The following is a 14,492-nucleotide window of genomic DNA, read 5'->3' on the forward strand; positions in this document are numbered from 1 at the left end:
ATCATATGATCTCCGTGATATGAGGGAGAGGAGATGCAACATGGGGGGTTAAGGAGGTAGGAGAAGAGTAAATGAAACAAGATGGGATTGGGAGGGAGACGAACCATAAATGACTCTTAATCTCACAAAAGAAACTGAGGGTTGATGGGGGGAGGGAGGTTGGGAGGGGGGGGTGGGGTTATGGACATTGGGGAGGGTATGTGCTATGGTGAGTGCTGTGAAGTGTGTAAACCTGGCGATTCACAGACCTGTACCCTGGGGATAAAAATATATGTTTATAAAAAATTAAAAAAAATAAAGCAAATTGTTTATAATATGGGAAAAGTAAAGCACAAATATTTTAGATATAACCATAAAAATACTGAATTTGAATGTTGTGGTTTGTAAACCTTCTAAAACCCAGTAGAGATCCTCTTCCTATCTGTTTTGGTGTCTTTAGAACCTCTCAAGTTTTTATCATCTAGATAAGAAATATTTTCCTTCTTCCAATACCAAGGAAGCAAAAGCACCTTATATAACCGTTTTCTTCTGAAAGGAGCATGCAGTTCAACCACAGAGTTTTGGAAAATTTGTCCATTATTACCATATAAACAGTGCATATTATAGAAAATTAGTATTTGGGAGTGGTGTGTGTAATCACTATTTCAGATTTGCTTTTCAACTTCAGGACCACGAAAGAATAATCATTCCTTTGTTCAATATATGTATAAATGCATTTCCTTGCTGTGTTCTGAATTGTTCACTACAGTATCATGCAGATCCTCTCTTCTCACCACCTAAATAGATGACACAGTGCATGCATTTATTTAGGTGTTTTCTTATACCTCTTCAGAGCTCCAGTAGAGTGTAAGTCACAGTCCAGGGGGAAATACAGTGGTCCCCCCACCCCTTATCTGCAGTTTTGCTTTCAGAGGTTTCAGTTATCTGTTGTCAGCTGTGGTCCAGAAATATTAAATGGAAAATTCCAGGAAGAAACAATTCATTAGTTTTAAATTACACACCATTTTGAGTATCCTGATAAAATCTTGCACTGTCTTGCCTAGGAGGTTCACATTGCAGCACTTCCCAAAAGGTGGTGGAAATAATTAGTACACGTGGTGAGCAGTATTGTGCACACATAAGGGGAGCACATGTTTTTCTAGGAAAGTCCGTATCTGTGGCTAGAAAGGGAAAAAGTTTATTGACATGGGATGTTAAACTTGGTGCTTGACATCTTGACAAGGACACCTGAAATTTGTCTTAATATGCTGCCAAGGTAATACTTGAAATTGGATAAAATGGTGGCTTATATACGTAGATGAAGCAGAAATGCTAAAATTGCCTTGGTGGAGTATTGACGAAAGATCAAAGGCTTGGAGAGCTGATAATGTTATGACATTAGACTATAAATGTATAATGTTATATGAGACAAGAGAACCTACCATCTGACTGTGTTTATCTCAAGGAGAATAGAAATAAGGGAGACCGTAGAGGAGAACACCATCATTCTTCAGAAACTCAGTTGTGACCTGGGTAACTATAGGTAGTCTCTGTAGCCCAGGACTGAGTAGGCAGTGTTGCCATAGAACTGGGAAGTCTAGTGTTGATGGGTATGATAAATTGCCAGAATATCAGATTCCTGTAGAGACATTAATTAACAGAAGCCATGTGAATGTAATTACTGTAATGAGCAGCAAGGCTGGAGTGGCCGTCAGAGTGCATTAACATCATATGTCCATGACTTTACCTAATAGTCCAGGGTGTACCTAAGAATGATATGGGTAGCTAGCCACCTTGACTTATAAACCAGAAAAAAAAATTGAGAGCTGTTGAGCAGTAGGCTATTTTCAGCTCTTAGACCATTTTGGTTTGTCACCCTTTTCATAGATCTAATCCAGTTTTCAAGCCCAGAGCCTGTTGACTGAAAGAGAAGCTGGGTCCCTTAATAACTAGAAATGTTACCCTAAGAATAAGTGATAAATACTCCCCTAACTCACACCCAAAATAACTCTAGCCTTAAGAAAGGTAACTACTAAGATGTTTGGGATTGCTGAATACAGTAAATTTAGTGACTGAGTTGATGCTGATGATAAGGGACCTGGGAATTGCTATTATGGCCCTCTGTTTGAATGGGACACATGGAAACCAAATGATCAAAGGAATCTTGGCTACGAACATCTCGTAGTAAGTCTAATAGGTCCACTCCCCTCCCCGAGATCATTCCCAGGAGCAAGAGAGGATATTGCAGTAGTTTTGGCTATGGTGCAATTGACACTGTCACCCAGTAGATCTGATCATGCTAGTTTCTGTGGTGAGTAAGGATATGGGATAGAGTCTCTGGAAAGTCCCAATAGGAGAGAGATAGTACAGACTCTTTAGGTTTCTGGAGCAAGGCCATGCCTTCTTAGCTAAGAATAATCTCAAATATTTGAATATTTGAAAAGAAGTTTCTGCCGTGTCCCTGGCTTCTAGTAAAGGATGAATACCTGACCATGAAACATACAAGTGACTATGACCAGAGCTATCTATTATGAGGTAGGTATTATCAAATCTACCAAGTCATAAGGTCAAGAGGGCACCACAACAGTCCGTCATATGATGGAGGTACTACTTTTAAGATCCAGTCTGACAAGGTCCAGAGGGCACAAAATAAATCACGTGAATAGATGTCCCAGAACCCTGTCACCTACTTCTATTGCATGGATGTCTTCCCCTCAACTTACACTCAAGGCTTCATGGGAATATTTTCACAACTAAATAACAGAAGAGGGAAAAAGACAAACCTATTGTGTTATTTTGATATGTTGGTACTAGCTGAAAGTGAAGTGTTCCCATACTACAGATCCATTCAGGGAAGGCCCCAGATGACAGTGACGAAGGGAGAGCCTTCTAGTGAGCAGTCATGGGAGCAGTCTACTTTGTCATTTACTTGTGTTGTGGAGAAATGTCCTTAAGTACATATATTTAAGGACCCTGCAAATGGTTTGGCTAGTTGGTGAGGATAAGATTTGAAGTTGGGAGGCAAGGAAGTTTGGGAAAGAGGTATGTGGATGGATTTAAGGTAACGGGCACAAGGCATGAGGATATTTATGTTTCACATTAATTCCTGCCAGAGCAGAGACACTACGGAGGAAGCCCTGAACAACCAGGTAGACACAGTAATTTATCCAGTGGATATCACCTAGGCTCTGTCCTCAGCTACTCTGGAGTTTACATAATGCATTCATGAGTAGAAGGACCACAATGATAGGGATGGGGGCTATGTATGGGCACAATAGGATGTATACTTTATCACCATGTTGAACCAGTGACTTATTCTTCAATTCCCCAAATCTCAGCAGCCCAGACTAATACCAAGACCTTAACACAGTACCATTTCTTGAGGAGACTTGCCAGCCACTTGATAGTAAGTTAAGTATATGGGACTCCCATTTGAGAAAAAAATAAATCATTTATGCTGTGTTCAGCATCTACTGTAAACTTGGATTTGCTTTCTATGCCTACCACATCTATCACAGCTTCCAGAACCACCATTCGGAAAGTTTACAGGATGCCTGATTTCCTGACATGGGATCCTGTATCATATCACTGAGACCAGGGAACCAATTTTATGAGAGAGGAGGTATGAAAATAGGAATGTTCCTATAGTAGCTATGGGTCTTACCATATACTGCATTACCTGAAAGCAGCCAAACTAATAGAATGATGAAATGGCTTAGAACATGTTAACTAAGTATAAGCTTCCTGTAAGGTTGGACTGCTTTTCCCTAGGATATAGTATTTACCCTGAACAAATGATCCAAAAAAACTGAAGTTGGAAATTGGCAACTACTATCACCATGATGCAACTATGGCCCTTCTGGATTGAAGGTAAAGTAGGAAGGCTTCCACAGTAGGACCCAGTAAGTGTTCCAGTGAACCTGAACCTATGAAAACTATCTAGTCATGGTTCCTTGTGGCAGGAGTTCATCAGGCAAATAAATGCATAATATCTTAAGGGCCTATGACCTTGGTTATCATGAAGAGCTGGAATTACAGCTTTAATGGAGACAGGATGAAGTACATCTTTCTTAGGCAATCCATTGGAGCATTTCTTGCTTCAATGTCAGATAATAACCTGAAATGGGCAACTGTAGCAGCAGCAGCCTGACAGGGTAAAGCAACTAAGGACACTGATCTTTGAGGATGAAAGTCTAGATCATTTATTATTCAAACAGGCTGGACTTGCTGAAGAATCTGGCCTAGTCTGAGGGAAAAGTAGAATTTGTGGTAGAGGAACGAGATGATATCAATTATAGATGTGAATTCAGTTGAAGCAGTGGATACTGTAGCCTGTTCCACTAAATAATTTGCACTGTGTCTTAATCATGGCTAGCTGCTACCTTGAAGACTATGTGGTAAATTGGTCTTGATATGGAACATGTGTGGCTCCGAATGCTGCAAGGAGTGGACTGTGTTGGGTAGTTTTTGTGTTTCAACTCCCATCTTTTCAGGCCATCTTTTTAAAGCTCCCACCCATTGCACTCTTTCATAGAACCTTACCTCTGTTATACTGCATATCTCTTGTTTTCTACCTTTGTTCTTTTCTGACACTTCAGTTACATGTGACACTTGTGGAAATCTGCTCAGCTATTCTGATATATGTGCAGATATGCAAGTTCAGGGAGTTAACATTCTTGTGAAATGGGGGATAGGAGTTGGTGGATAAATACTCTTGTCTTCTATCCTCTGGGTAGACGATTCTGAGATGCATTCCATGCAGTTTCTCAAGGGTCTTCAGTGCCTAAGCTTCAGTTGCCTACAGTATTGATCACGTCAAAAACATCACCTTATATTGGTTTATCCAATTTAATTTTTCCAAGATCCCTCTTCTGATTTTTTAGCATTGCATTCCAAATTTAATGACTGACACATAGCCCTTTTTTCAGTCTTTTTAGGGGAACCCAGGCTTAAGTACATTGCATTGTAATTATTTATCCATATGTCTGTTAATTCTGAAGGGCCTATGTCTATGCACACAGAGCCCAGTGTGCAGTGGGCATTCAGTGAGAATTTATTGAGTTTAATAATTTTAAAAGACATTTCAAAATTTCATGTGTAGGGAAAATCTTGGAGTACTTTCCTTTTTGATATTGGTTTTAATGACGGAAGGAAAGGAGATGGAAACACATCCATACATTAACCTTTTTTCCCTCCTAGCTCTTCATCTTTGTCTTACCTTCTTATTCTCATTGAAACATAGACTGGAGATGCAGGGATGGTTAGTTTTGACTGGGAAAATGAGCCCATATTTAGGAAATTGAAGAGTTCTTATTTTTCCCTAGATCACAACTCTGACTTGCAACAAAGATTTTTTTCCTGTTACACAGGCCACCTTTGTGTCCTACATGTAATAGACAGTAGACAAAAAGAGAAAGGAACCATGTCTTACTAATTTATTCTAGTTTCAGCTATGCTTACACTAAAATATTATTTGTATAGTACATAGCCAATAATCATTGATTTCTAAGTAGAATTTCTTTCAGAATTTCTGTAGCCACTTCTGCTGCTTCTTCTGGTCTCTAAACATGAGGGGCCTCCCACTTCCTTCTGTCTGTCCCAAGTTTCTGTCCCTCCCAGTCCTCTTTACCCACCTCCACTTGTCCTTTAGTCATCGTCACAATCAACGGTTTTACTCTGTAAGTGCTGATTTTACTAGGTATTGACTCAGTGACTTAATTAGGTTAATTTATACTTAATGGATTTTTGGACCTAAGTCCAAGAGGTAGCATTTACATTTTAAGATGAGCATATCTACATAATGAATCTTCTAATTGAAGATTTATATGGGCAACATATTTGTTGTTAAGTCATCATTCCTGGACACTATCTGATCATTTCTTACCCTAATTTTGTTCTTATAGAGCAAATTTTTATATTGACAATCAGAAGCACTTTATCACCAACGATCATTTTTCATAAAAGGAATAGTAAAAAGAGTTATCACCAGAGCTAAGAGTATACAGGTGTGAGGAATATAGGAAAAAAGAAATTATTAATCTATGAAAAGTGAGAGGTATCTGTACAAATCCCATCTTACGTGGTACACTCACAGAGAAGATGAATGTTCAAGCCACTTCTTATTAATAAGCTACTTGCCAAGAGAAACACATTTTTCCATAGGCCCCTGTAGCGTATTACTTATTGCAGCAGTGTCACACCTGAAAATTTGTCATTGCAACAGGTATATTTGGGTAGTGGGCTAGTGGCTAATGTGAAGGCAGATCTCTTAGGATTTGTCGTGATTAGGGAATGAATCATAATGTAGGAGAACATTAGAGAGGCAGAAAACCAAGGCTGCTTCTATACTAAATGCTTTTACTAATGTGGTTTTTGTCAAAGATCAAAAGACAAACTTTAGAAGATCTGAAAACTTTGGCAACCGAATCACACCCTTGAGGAACTTGCAATAACTATAATAGCCTCTTATCTGCATACCAGAAACAGAAGTCATTTATAGTAATTTATTGTAAGTAATCTTGTAGACTACTTGCGTAGAAAACCTAAAGATAGTGAATGTCTGCTTTCCTGTCCTTAATATTTTACTGTTTGCAATGGTGACAGTGTATCTTTTTCTCCTGAGAGGACCATCTGCTTTCAAAAATAAGTAATTTATATCAATGACTTTTCAAACTGCAGGCTGAAAACCTGTTAGGGAGGGATTGTGGAATCTATATAGTGGGTTGTAACACACAGATAATTAAATAGAACTGAAATATCAGACTGCCTCACATTTATTATGTGTATACATTGTTTCAAGAGTTCTGTTCTTATGTGGATCTAGTCACAAATGTTCAAGATCCATCAATTTAGAGTGTTTACAGAAACCAGTTCTAAACACTGGTTTTTCACAGTATTATATTTTGGGTTACTAGACAATATCCAAAATATTTTCAATGATTAATGACTGGAGAAGATTTAGAGGGGAACCTCACATTTAAACATGCCTCCAGTGCAGCTTAAAAACTAAGGAAAGAAAGATGGCTTTCTAGTTTACTCTTCAATTTGATTTTATTTATAACTTGGAAAAAAAACAGATATATGGATGGATGGATAGATAAATAGTAGATAGATAGAACTTGCATATATAGAGCCTCAAATTGTAAATTTTTTCATTGGAAGTGGTTCATTTTCACAATATATAGCTCCGTATCTAATCTATAAATTAAGAAGCTTTGGTTTACAAGTAAAAGTAAGTTTAGCTCAAACCAGCTCAAACAGTAAAAGGTATGACAGACTCACTTTTTGCAGTTTGAGGTAGAGGTTGATAATCACACTGTGTCCTCGGGTTTCTACCCTCATTTATATTGGTGTTTTCTTGCTCTGTCATCTTCTAGGCCATCTTCATCTAAAGACAGCTTATTTTTGCATATGAAATGACTGTGAGTGTCACAGGTCTTAAAATGACAAACCACATTTTAAGATAATTTAAAAAGACAAGTCCAGTGCAAGAGAAAATACTCTGGTTTTTGTTACTATTCTACCTAGATTCCTCATATTTTACAAATTCTGCAGCCTGGGGGCATCTGGGCAGCTCAGTTGGTTAAGCATCTGCCTTTGGGTCAGGTCCTGATCCCAGGGTCCTGGGATTGAGCCCCATACCCAGCTCCCTGCTCAGTGGAGAGCCTTCTTCTCTCTCCCACTTGTGCTCTCTTTGCTCTCTCTTGCTAGGTCTCTCAAATAAATAAAATCTAAAAAAAAGAAAAAAGAAAAAAATTCTGCACTGTGGATTTTGAAAATTTTGATAATTCCCATGCTTTTATCTGCTTCCTATATTTTCTGTGAATTACATCTAAAAGCTTGGTTACATTCAGGTTAAATTTTTGGTAAGAGTATTTCATAAATGGTGTTGTATTCTTCTGTCAGGAGATGCATAATCACTGGTTGTCTCCATTTTGTAATATTAGGAGCCATTGATGACCATCGACTTAATTCATAAATTCATTAGGGCTTGTAAAATTTTGATAATTCCATCTTTTGTCATTACATATTTCTTAGCTGAAATATTTCTATTAAGAATGGTCTCAATTCAACTATTTGGATACCAAGAACACTGTTTCTACAGTATAAATGCTTGATTCTTTTTATTTAGCAGTTTTATGAATAATTGGTGCTATAGCAATCTCCAACAATGACCAATGAGATTTCTAAAATTATCTCTCAGACTTCCAGGGAAGATGGTGGAGTAGGATAATCCTGGGCTCACCTGTCCACAGATACAACTACATAACACCCACTCCAGTGTAAATAAACCAGAAATCAATCTGAATACTGGCAGAACAGACTCATCACAGCTAGATGTGGAGAGGAGGCCATATCAAAGATGGTAGGAAGGGCAGGGATACCATTGGGAGCCAAACAGACCTGTAGGACTGTCCGCAGGAGGGAGGGATGCCATGGGTGCAGAGAGGGGAGAGGAGAAAACCCCACTCCCTTCACCCCAGGCATGGGGACCCGCACTGAGAAGATGAATCCCCATAACATTTGGCTTTGAAAACCAGAGAGGTCTGGCTTCATGAGTTTTTGCAATCAATGGGGCTTCACACTTGCAATTTTAAAGATTTTATTTATTTATTTGTCATAGAGAGAGAAGCGAGAGTGAGCACAGGCAGACAGAGTGGCAGGCAGAGGCAGAGGGAGAAGCAGGCTCCCCGCCGAGCAAGGAGCCCGATGTGGGACTCGATCCCAGGATGCTGGGATCATGACCTGAGCAGAAGGCAGCTGCTTAACCAACTGAGCCACTCAGGCGTCCCCACACTTGCAATTTTAAAAAATCAGCAGGTTCCTCTCTGGGAGAGCTGGAGGGCAATAAGAAACAGTCTCCTCTTTTTTCTTTCCTTTTTTTTTTTTTTAAGATTTTATTTATTTGAAAGAGAATGAGCTCCAGTGAGGATGGTGAGGAGGCAAAGGGAGAGGGAGAAGCTGAGTCCCCACCCTTAAAGAGACAACACAACAAATAGCTGAGATACAGGAAAAAAAAAAAAGACCCAGCAGTTTGAAAAATACCTGGGAATATGGGAAGATTTATTTAATATCTCAGAGCATGTGTCAGAAGGGCAGAGAACCTTGGGAGACTTCTCCAAGAGCAAAGGAGCTGGAGTGTGCCTTTTCTCTCCCCGACCCCTAACCCCGACATGGACAACTGCAGGAATTAGTGCACTGAAAACACCCTCCACCTACCTTGATAACAGCACATCCTGTTCTAGGTGTTTCTTCAGATCCACTCCCTCCAAACCAACCAGCCTTGGCACAAGTTGTCCCAGGTACCTGCACATAACCCACCCACAGAAGACCTATGCAAACCTTGCTGTCACCGAGTGCCTCAACCTCTCATTCTCCTGCAGACACACCCTCCAACATGCCTTCAGCAAGAGCCCATCCAAAGTGGTGTCAGGAGCCTGGCAGTGTGCAAGCAGCCCCAACAGGGGCCAGCGCCACCCCAAAGTGACTCCTGCCCCAGGAAAAGGTGATGATAACCACACACACCAGTCTGACTATGGCTTCAGCAGTGGGTTGGGGGCAGATGTGTTGTCTGACTGTAGGCCCTGCCCACCAATGAGAACTTCCCAGAGGACAACACAGGAAGGGTGCCCTGCAGTTTGGTGCTGCTGAAGTTCTGGAAAATACCTGGTCTGACAACTCAAGCCAAAGGCAGCCCCAGACTGGCCCACTAACAGCACAGGGTCCGAACACTGCCCATAACAGGAAAGAGAGCCATTGCAGACAAGTGGACTGAAGGCAAACATGGCTTAGTCATAATAGCAAGGTGCATGCAACACACAGAGGAGACATCACTGAAGTGCCAGGTTTTGATGATGGTTTTGATGTATCCCCTGACACTGTACTGCAGAGCACTACAGGACCTCTTGTTCATAAGGCCACTCCTTTCAAGAGCAGGAGACATAGCTGACCTTCCTAACATATAGAAACAGACACAATTAGATAAAATGAAGAGACAAAGGAATGTCCCAAATGAAAGAATAGGACAAAATCACAGCAAGATAGCTAAGCAAAACAGAGATAAGCATTATGCCTGATAGAGAATTCAAAGTAATCATCATAAAGATACTCACTGGACTTGAGAGAAGAGTGGAGGATCTCAGAGAGACCCTTAACAAAGAGATGGAAAATATACATTAAAATAAAATAATCAGAAAAGGACTCAATAACTGAAATTAAAAATACACAGGAGGAAATAAACAATAGACTAAAGGAAACAAAAGAACAACTCAGTGACCTGGAGGACAGAGTAGATAGAAGGCAATCAAGCTGAACAGGAGAGAGGAGAAAAAGAGTAAAAAATGGAAATAGATTAAGGGAACTCAGCAATACATCAAGCATAATAACATTTGCATTATAGGGATGTCAGAGGGGCAGAGAGAAAAAAGGGGGGGAGAAAATTTATTTGAAAAAAAAAATAGCAAGTTTCCCAAATCTAGGGAACACACAGAAGCACAAAGAGCCCCCAACAAAATCAGCCAAAGGAGGTCTGCACCAAGACACATAGCAATTAAAGTCGCAAAATGTATTGGAGAATTTTTAATTAATTAATTATTAAATTAATGAAAATAAGAGAATTTTTAAAACAACAAGAGAAAGACAGTTACATACAAGAGAAACCCCATAAGGCTGTCAACTGATTTTTCAGCAGACATTTAGCAGGTCAGAAAGGAGTGGCATGATATATTTGAAGTGCTGAAAGAAAAAACATGGAACCAAGAATACTTTATCCAGCAAGGCTATCATTCAGAAGAGAAGGGATATAAAGAATTTCCCAGACAAACATAAATTAAAGGAGTTTATCACCACTAACCAGCCTTAAAAGAAATGTTATAGAGGACTCTGTAAGTAGAAAGGAAAAATCATAAGCAAGAGTAAGAAAAGTAGGAAGCTCAAAAGCAGTAAAATTAAGTGTATCTATAAAAATCAGTTAAGGGATTCACAAAATAAAAGGACATAAAGTATGACTACATATACCTAAAACATTGGGAGGAGAGGAGTAAGAATTTGGTGTTTTTAGCATGGGTTCAAACTTTACCAACCATCAATTTAATATAGACTGGTATATGCATAAGATGTTGTATGTAAACCTAATGGTAACCACAAATCAAAAACCTATAATAAATATGCAAAAAATAAAGAGAAAAGAATGCAATTTATTCAGTAAATAAAGCCAGCAAACTGTGAGAGAAGAGAGCAAGAGAAGAGAGGAACAAAAAGAACTACAAAAACAACCATAAAACAACAATATGGCATTATTTACCTATCAATAATTACTTTGAGTGTAAATGGACTAAATGGTTCAAATAAAAGACATAAGATGACTGAATAGATTAAAAAGTAGACCCATCTATATACTGTCTGCAAGAGACTTATTTCAAAGCTGAAGACACATGCAGATTGAAAATAAACGGATGAAAAAACATTTATCATGCAAATGGAAGTGAAAGGAAAACCAGGGTAGCGATATGTATATTGCGTAAAATAGACTTTAAGGGGCACTTGGAAGGGTCAGTCACTAATTGACTGCCTTCTGCTTAGGTCATGGTCCCAGGGTCCTGGGATAGAGCCCTGCATCAGGCTCCATGCTCAGCAGGAAGCCTGCTTCTCCCTCTCTCACTTTCCCTGCTTGTGTCCCCTCTCTCATTGTCTCTCTGTCAAGTAAATAAATAAAATCTTTAAAAAATATATAGAATTTAGGGTTTTGAAGGGGCAGGGGGTGGGAAGGTGGGTGAGCCTGGTGGTGGGTATCATGGGATCAGCACTGGGTGTGGTGCATAAACAATGAATTCTGGTACACTGAAAAGAAATTAAAAAAATTAAAAATTAAAAAAACATATATAGACTTTAAAACAAAGACTGTAACAAGAGACAAAGAAGGACACTCTATAATCATAAGTGGAACAAACACTGTATAATAATAAAAGAGACAATCCAACAAGAAGATGTAGCAATTGTAAATACTTATTCATCCAGCAGGGGAGCACACAAATACATAAAGGTGCTAATAAGAACCATAAAGAAGATAATTGAGAGTAATACAATAATAGTAGGGAACTTTAAAACCCTGTTTACTTCAATGGCTAGATCGTCCAAACAGAAAATCGACAAGGAAAGAGTGGCTTTGAATGACACACTGGACCAGAAGGACCTAGCAGAATAGTCAGAATATTTGATTGAAAACAATAGAATACACATTCTTTTCAAGTATACATGGAACATTCTCCAGGAGAGGTCACATATTAGGCCACAAAACAAGTTTCAACAAATTCAAGAAGATCAAAATCATAGCATGCATCTGTTGCATTTCTATACACTAATAATGAATAATGAAGTAGCACAAAGAGAAATTAAGAAAACAGTGCCATTTACAATTGTACCACAAATAATAAAATAAATAGGAATAAACTTAACCAAGGCGGTGAAAGACTTGTACTCTGTAAATTATAAAACATTGATGGAAGAAATTGAAGATACCACAAACAAATGAAAAGATACTCCACGCTCATGGATTAGGAGAACAAATAATGTTAAAATATCCATACTGGCCAAAGCAATCTACAGATTTAATGCAATTCTTATCAAAATATGAACATTTTTCAGAGAATTAGAAAAAATAATTATTAAATTTGTGTGTAACCATAGATTAGCCAAAGCAATCTTGAGAAAGAAAAACAAAGTTTAGGGTATCACAATCCTAGATTTCAAATTGTACTACAAAGCTATAGGAATCAAAACAATATGGTACTGGCACCAAAAACAAAACAAAACAAAACAAAACCAGGAAACAAAAAAAAAAAAAACATATAACACAGAGATCAGTAGAGCAGAAGAGAGCCCAGAATTAAATCCACACTTTATATAGTCAATGAATCTACAATCAAGAAAGCAAGAATATGCGATGGGTAAAAGTCTCTTCAACAAATAGTGTTGGCTATTTGCCAAAGAATGAAACTGGATCCACTTTCTTACACCATGCATAAAAATAAATTCAAAATGGATCAAGGACCTAAACATGAGACCTGAAATCATAAAAATCTCAGAAGAGAGCACAGGTAGTAATTTCTCTGACATCGGCCATAACAACAGTTTTCTAGAAATGCCCACTGAGGCAAGTGAAACAAAAGCAAAAATAAACAATTGGGACTATATTAAAATAAAAAGCTTCTGCATAGTAGAGCAAACAAGAAATCTAAAAGATAACCCATGGAATGAGAGAAGATACTTGCAAATGACTTATCTAATAGTCTCCAAAATATGTAAAGAACTCAACACCAAGAAAACCAAATAATCCAATTAAAAATGGGCCAATGACACGAACAGATATTTCTCCAAAGAAGACATTACAGATGGCTTAAAGATACCTGAAACGATGATCTGCATCACTCATCATCAGGGAAATGCAAATCAAAACAATGAGATATCACTGTATATCTGTCAGAATAACTAAAAGAAACAAGTGTTGTTGAGGACATGGAGCAAAAGGAACCTTGTGCACTGTTGGTGGGAATGGAAACTGGGTGCACCACTGTGGAAAACAGCATAGAGTTTCCTCAAAAAATCAAAAATAGAATTACCATTATGATCCAGTGATTCCACTATTGGGTATTTACCGAAAGTATATGAAAACACTAATTCAAAAAGATATATTCATCCCTATGTTTATTGTGGCATTATTTATAATAGTCAATTTATGGAAGCAGCCCAAGTGTCCATCCATAGATGAATAGATAAAGAAGATGTTATATGTATATCATATTACTAAGCCCATGAAAAAGAATGAAATCTTGCCATTTTTAACAGCATGGATGGATCTAGAGAGTATTATGCTAAGTGACATAAGTCAGTTGGAGAAAGACAAATACCGTATGATTTCACTCATGTGGAATAGAATTTTTTTTTTGTATGTGGAATTTAAGAAACAAAACAAATGAACAAATTAAAAAAGAGACAAACCGAAAAACAGACTCTTAACTATGGTGAACAAACTTGGTTACCAGAGGGGAGGTGGTGGGAGAGTGAAATGGGTAAAAGGGATTAAGAGTATGCTTATCTTGAGAAGCACTGAATAATGCATAGAATTGTTGAAACACTATATTGTACACCTGAAACTAATATAACACTGTATGTTAATTATACTGAAATTTAAAAAAATCTCTCTGAACTCACGGATTTAAAAATAGTGTATCTATCCATTGCAAATTTCTCATTAATGGTCAGTGTTTTCCATCTTGGCTTTTAAATCTTATGACAATACTTTAATTAGTGGTCTTTAATAGCTTATTTGCTTTCTGGTATGGCAAGATGCTCTGGGTTTATCTTGCACATTGCTTGACATAGTCATAGAGCTAGCCATCTCCAGTAAGTCTTGGCTTCTCTTAGCGGCAAATGATATTCGCAGACCACTTATTTGGACATTAGGAGTGCCAATTGCTAATGGTTGGGTATTTTCTTCTAGGCCTTTTATTTTATTT

This window comes from Lutra lutra, chromosome 2 (genome assembly GCF_902655055.1).
Source record: "Lutra lutra chromosome 2, mLutLut1.2, whole genome shotgun sequence".
NCBI lineage: Eukaryota > Metazoa > Chordata > Mammalia > Carnivora > Mustelidae > Lutra > Lutra lutra.